The sequence below is a fragment of the Fukomys damarensis genome, unplaced genomic scaffold, assembly GCF_012274545.1.
Source record: "Fukomys damarensis isolate Sample0158 unplaced genomic scaffold, DMR_v1.0_HiC HiC_scaffold_36, whole genome shotgun sequence".
NCBI lineage: Eukaryota > Metazoa > Chordata > Mammalia > Rodentia > Bathyergidae > Fukomys > Fukomys damarensis.
Window position 1 is genome coordinate 47,220,597 of NW_022900948.1, and position 5,700 is coordinate 47,226,296.

Below are 5,700 nucleotides of genomic sequence, written 5' to 3' on the forward strand. Positions count from 1 at the left end.
TTTTTGTGGTTTTTTGAGACAGGGTCTCACTATGTAGTTGAGACTGACCTAGAACTCACTATGTAGCCCAGGCTGGTCTCAAACTCACAGTGATCCTCCTGCCTCAGCCTCTGGAGTGCTGGGATGACAGGCGTGTGCCACCACGTCCAGCCATTTCGACGTTTTATGTCTCTTCTGAAATCTCCATTTCCTCACATGTTACTTTCAGCCAGGTCGGTCACCTTCTCATCCATCCCTGGGACAAAAATACCTGACATGGACAACTTAAAGGAGGAAGTGCTTCTTCTCTCCTCACAGTTTCCGAGGTTCCAGTCCACGGTCAGCTGGCCCTGCGGCTTCTAGGCCTGTGGTGAGGATAAAACGTCATGGCGAAGGGGCTTGGAGGAGGAAAGCCACTCACCTCACAATGGCCAGGAAACGGAGAGACAAGGAAGGAGTCAGAGAGTAAGGGGCCAGGGTCAAGATGTAGCCCCCGAGGTCATGTCCCTGTGACCCACGAGACACTTGGAAGTGAGCTTTACGAGTGTTCAGGGTCGTGATTTGTCACACACCATCTTATTTTCCACATTAGCTACATATTTATCCTACTTCCCGCAGTCCTCACCAGTGAATCCCAACATCCAACATCCTCGTGTGCCTTCTGACCATTGCTTCTTGGTCATGGGTCCTGTTTTTCTTTTTGCGTGTCTAGTGAATCTTGATTCTGTGCGTGGCTTCGTGCATACCCTGTCGGCCCGTCTGTGTGCACTGTTCTCCCCCACCAAGAGCCGAGCTTCGAGTCAGCACACGGGTGTGCAGCGGGCAAATCACTCTGGACCCTGTGGGTATGCAGGCTTGGGCTTTGTGAGAGGGCCTCTGTTGTGTCCCTAACCCTGCCATCTAAGCTTCAGCCTTGGGACGTTTCCTTTAAGGGTTGGGCCCCTGACTTTCTATGCAAAGCCTGAGGTGTTTGCCAAATCATCCAGAGCAGGGAAACCTGAACTCAAACTGTCCCCCCATGTGGGAAGCTGCCAATGTCTACACTCAGCCCTGTCAGAGTCCAGCTGTTCTCAACTGTGCAGTCACTGGGGTCTCATCCCGTGGAGCTAAGATGAACCAGGCAGGGACGCTGAAGGCTTTGGAAGCAGGGTTTGGGGCACCCCTCTTTTATGCAGGATTTCCTCCCCCAAGCTCCAGCTGCTCTGACAGCCTTGGTGTCTGAGCCCCAGTCCTCAGCCTGGTTAGACAGCTGCTGCTCACCTGAGCAGCGTCCCCTTCACACACAGACAGCAGAGGGCTCCTGGAGAAAGTACAGTGGCCGTCGGCTCGCTCCGCTGCAGCCCACCAATGTCCTGTTCTTTCTACTCCCACACTCCCGCGTGGCCTTTGTGTCACTGTGTCTCCATAGATCTCTGGATTATTTGTTTCAAAAGCAGGTTAATCTGCTGTCACCGTCTTCAAAGACATTGGTGGCCTGAAGGGCTGGGACACATAAACTCGGTGCCACAAAGCCTCTCTGGAGAGGTGACGTTTGAGCTGAGAACTGAAAGACAGGACCTGAAAGACATGGGCAATAGTTGGGGTAGAGTCTTAAGGAAGAGGAAAAGAACTTGGAAGATTTCGGAAGGGGTGAGGCACTGGGTGACAGAGGAGAGGGGTGGCGGACAGGAGGCTCAGGAGGACCTGACCCCCATGTCCTAGCCTCCATCCCTGTCACCGTTGGGTGCCGAAGGCATCTGTGTTCCCATGCTTACCTTCCCTGCCAACATGCTAGGCCCAATCAAAGCCTTGTCCTGATCCCTCATCCTCTTTCCCTCACAGCCGCTGCCTGGTGTCTGAACTTTGCTCAGGCACAGAGGCTAAGCCTCAGAAGGCCAACAGCCACCACCATGCTCCAGATCTGTCAACTTCTGCATCACCCTTCACACACACCCCCCCAAACCTTGCCGCATGCACAGGTCCACTTGGGTCCAACCTCCAGGGGTCCTGGAAGTGCTGTGTCGACTGTGAGCCCCCTACCCTCATCCAGCTGCAAACTGCTGGTTAAGTCTCGCGGTTCTTCCTTCTGCCGCGTGCCAGGCACATCCCCAGAGGACAGCACGATGCCAGCTGGTGGAGCAGACTCCGCGTAGCCCCGTATCCAGCTCCGCCCCCATCCACCGGGGCTCCGGAGGAGAGAACGCACGTCCTCTTCCCTGGTGGATGTTAAGGTGTTGGAATCTGCTCTCCATGCCAACTCATCCTTCCCACATCCTGGCCTTCTATACAAAATGCTGCCCTAAACAAAGGCCGCTGTGCTAGCTTTCTGTTGCTGTGACAAAATATCTGAAAAAAATCAACCTAAAAGGAAGAGAGGCCTATTTGGGTTCACGGTGTCCATGGTCCCTTGTCCTGATTGCCTCAGGTGGCCGAGGACATGGACATTATGGTGGAGGGTATTTGGATGAAGGGCTGGTCAGTCACCTCACGGTTAGTAAGAAGGGACAGGGAGAGTCTGAGGTTCCAGTGTCCCCTCCAGGGCACAGCCTGAAAGACCAAACTTCCTCCCACCAAGGCCACCTCCGGTCTGCGCACCAAGCCTTCCACAGCAGAGTCTTTGGGAGACATTTACCATCCAAACCCTAGCATTTCCCCCTGACCGCAAAGGTTCATATCTGTATCACGATGCTAAACACACTCTGTCTGTCCCCAAGAGCCCCCAACATCCCAACAGCATGGCTGACAAGTCCGGGTCCAAAGTCTCCTGTGAGACTCAAGGCAGACTTAGCTCTGAGCCCTGTGAAATCCAAGGTCCGAGTTGCCTGCTGCTGAGATACAGCGGCACAGAGCAGGGTGTCCCACAGCTTCTTCTCCCACTGGGTCAGAACCCTGCTGCCCTGAGGAACAGACACCGCTCCATCCAGGAGATAATTCACGTTAATGAAATTCCAGGCTTACGGGAGGAGCAAACATCTTCCCTGAGGGTTATTACTGTGGAGGGAGCAACGTGTTCTGACATCTTTGTAAAATCCAACCGTTAATTAAGAAGCATTGCACTTACATATTGCATGACTTCTTTTATATGAGAAAAACAAAATATAAATAAATGTTTAAAAACAAAATAAAAGATAGATAATAGAAAACAGGGAAATAGATTGTTTGCAAATGGGAAAGGGGATCTAGAGACAGAAGGAGGGGAGGGGAAGGAGAAGAAGAGAAATACGGTGTGCTGTGCACACGGACCTAGACCCGAAGCCACCTTAAGGCATAATGTAACCATTATGCACCGCAAAAGTGGTGCCTCAGTTCACAAACTTAATTTTTTCCATGATTCTGGTTGCAAACTGAATTGGACAAAAATCAAATCAAATTTCCCCATAAACCCAACATTGAACCTAACCACTGAATCTGATTCAATTTGATTCTCGTCCAATTCAGTTGGGGACCAGAATTGTGGAAGGAATTAAGTTCATGAACTGAGGTACCACTGTACTAATTTTTTTAAAAAAATTTTTTAAAGGTATTATACTTTGAGTATGACTAGGCGGGGTTCAGAGCAAAAACCTGGAAACCTACCAAATCCTGTCTTCTCCAAACAGCAGCAACTCTGTGTGGGAACTTGAAGAAATATCGATTCCAGGGGTTACCCCAGGCCTACTGACTCAGGGCTTCAGGGCGGTGGGAGGGGCGGGGAAGGGTGCCCCGGGATCTGCTTAACAGCCCTCAGGAGGTGGCTCTGAGCAGGCCCTTCCTGGCCCTGCACCTGTGACTCCCTGGCTCCCCAGGAAGTGAGGTGGGGTAGCCCTCCTCACTGTCCCCAAGGCCCCATGCAACTCTGAGACACACCTTCCACGCTACCCATGGGCCAGGACAGCCGAGCTGGAGTAACCTAACCACTTGTTTAGGTTGCTGCCTGGCCCTTGTCTCCCGGGAATATGCCCGGCAGGCTGATCATGGCTTACACACCCCGGAACAGCCTTCACGCTGTGCCAGGCCCTGCTCGTAGCAATTTCCATGCCTGTCACGAAGGGCAGGTGGGCAAGGAGCTGAGTCAGAGCCGTGGGCTCGTGAGGCTGCCTGGCCCTGGGAAGTGGGCGGTGGGACACGTGTGCTGCCCACACAGAGCTGAAGTGGGGCACGTGGGAGCCAGCGTGGCACCTGCTATGCCCCGGCTGGGCGGCTCGCCAGGTACACCAGCCAGCTGTCTGTGACTGCTCTAAGCCGGGAAGGCCCGGGAGAGAGGAATTAGCTTGGAAGGGCAGCTTATGCTGAGCCATGGGGGACGGGCAGGAGGATGGGGCCCGCTCCGAGACTCCTGCTGGTGTTCGTCATGGGCAGGGGTCCTGGACGGCTTGCAGCCTCAGCTCCAGCTAGGAGAAATGGGCCCCTTCTCCCCAGCCATGGGTGAGCTCCTCCCCGCACCTTCCTCTCTGGGCTCCAAGATCAGCGCCAGGGTCCAGCTTCGTAGGACAAAGGGCTCCTACAGAGGAGCGCTCCAGATGACCCTTCGGCAGACAGATGGCAGACAGACAGACAGACTTCACACAACTATACTAGAAAGGCATGCAAATGGATGGCCAGCACATCTCAGGATCCCACCTCTTGCTGAAGACCCCCCAAGAAAGCAGCTCCCCTCCAGCCCCGCAGCCGACTCCAGCAGGGCTGTCTCTCAGCCAGGACCCTAGCCAGGGCAGTCCTCTGGGTCTTGGCCCTAAGTCCAGTCCGCTGAGATGTCCCTGAGGTCACTGTAGGCAGGACGTCCTTCTCCTCCTCCAGGTGCCCTGGGCACTGAGATGGCTCCCTGAGTGGCATCGGAGGTACAAGGCACTGCACCCTGAAGTCTCGTGGCCGGCACACAGTGAGTGACCCAGTATGACATTTCTGGGGACACAGGGCTGTCGAATGGCACACTGAGGCCCCAGGACAAAGCACTTCCCAGGCAGGGACATTGCTCCTACACCTGCCCGGGCTTCCTCTGTGATGGATGAGGGGGCCGGGTGGCAACCTCTGGCTTCTCACCTGCACCCCGTGCATACAGGGCTCTGGAACATACCCAGGTCCCTCAGTAGGTGAGCGTCGTACCCGACTCTGCACACACACCTCACAACCAGGTGGCAGGCTGGCCGGCTGCTCCTCGCCTGCCCTGCTGGACAGTGAGTGGCCCTGTCCTGGAACGCGGGCTGGACACTGTAACCCACAGAACACAGCAAAGGGATCAGGATGCCACTTCTGTGGTGAGATCAGGGGACTATGCTTCATCCGTGCCAGTGATGAGGTAGGGCTGCTGGAGAGGCCAAGTGATAAGGGGCGGAGGGCGGTCTCCAGTCCCCAGAGCTGAGGACCTGAAAACTGACACCGCCACATCAGTAAGCTTGGAAGCAGTGCTCTCTGGGTGAGACCACAACCTGACCATACCTTAACTGCAGCAGAGCAAGGGGCAGCCCAGATGTTTCCAGATTACTGGCTCCCAGATGCTGGGAGATGACACACATGTGCTGTCTTGAGCCCCCAGGTTCTAGATAAATAATGAAGACACTGAGGTGAGGGACGCCTGCTTTTGGGAAGTCTTTTAAGCAGTTCTGATCCGTAAGGAGTTCTCAGCCTTGTGGCTTCTAGTTCAGAAAGAGCTGAGGAAGTCCCAAAGGGTTGTGAGATCCTTGAGCTGTTGAACATGTCAGTTCTTAACATATGCCAGGGGACCACATTTCTCCCAAACCGACCTGATTTCCATTTGTCAGTACA

At 54.4% G+C, this 5,700-nt stretch overlaps 1 long non-coding RNA gene across 1 annotated transcript in view; it reads right to left on the bottom strand.

Annotated features, from left to right (window-relative positions):
* Positions 1 to 123: 123 nt before the first annotated feature.
* LOC104851647 overlaps positions 124 to 5,700 on the bottom strand; it is a 6,713-nt gene continuing 1,136 nt past the window's right edge. The window contains exons 2-3 of the long non-coding RNA XR_777260.2: positions 1,240 to 1,536; positions 124 to 818 (exon numbers count right to left, since the gene is read on the bottom strand). This is a non-coding gene — a long non-coding RNA (uncharacterized LOC104851647). The remainder of the gene's footprint in view (positions 819 to 1,239; positions 1,537 to 5,700) is intronic.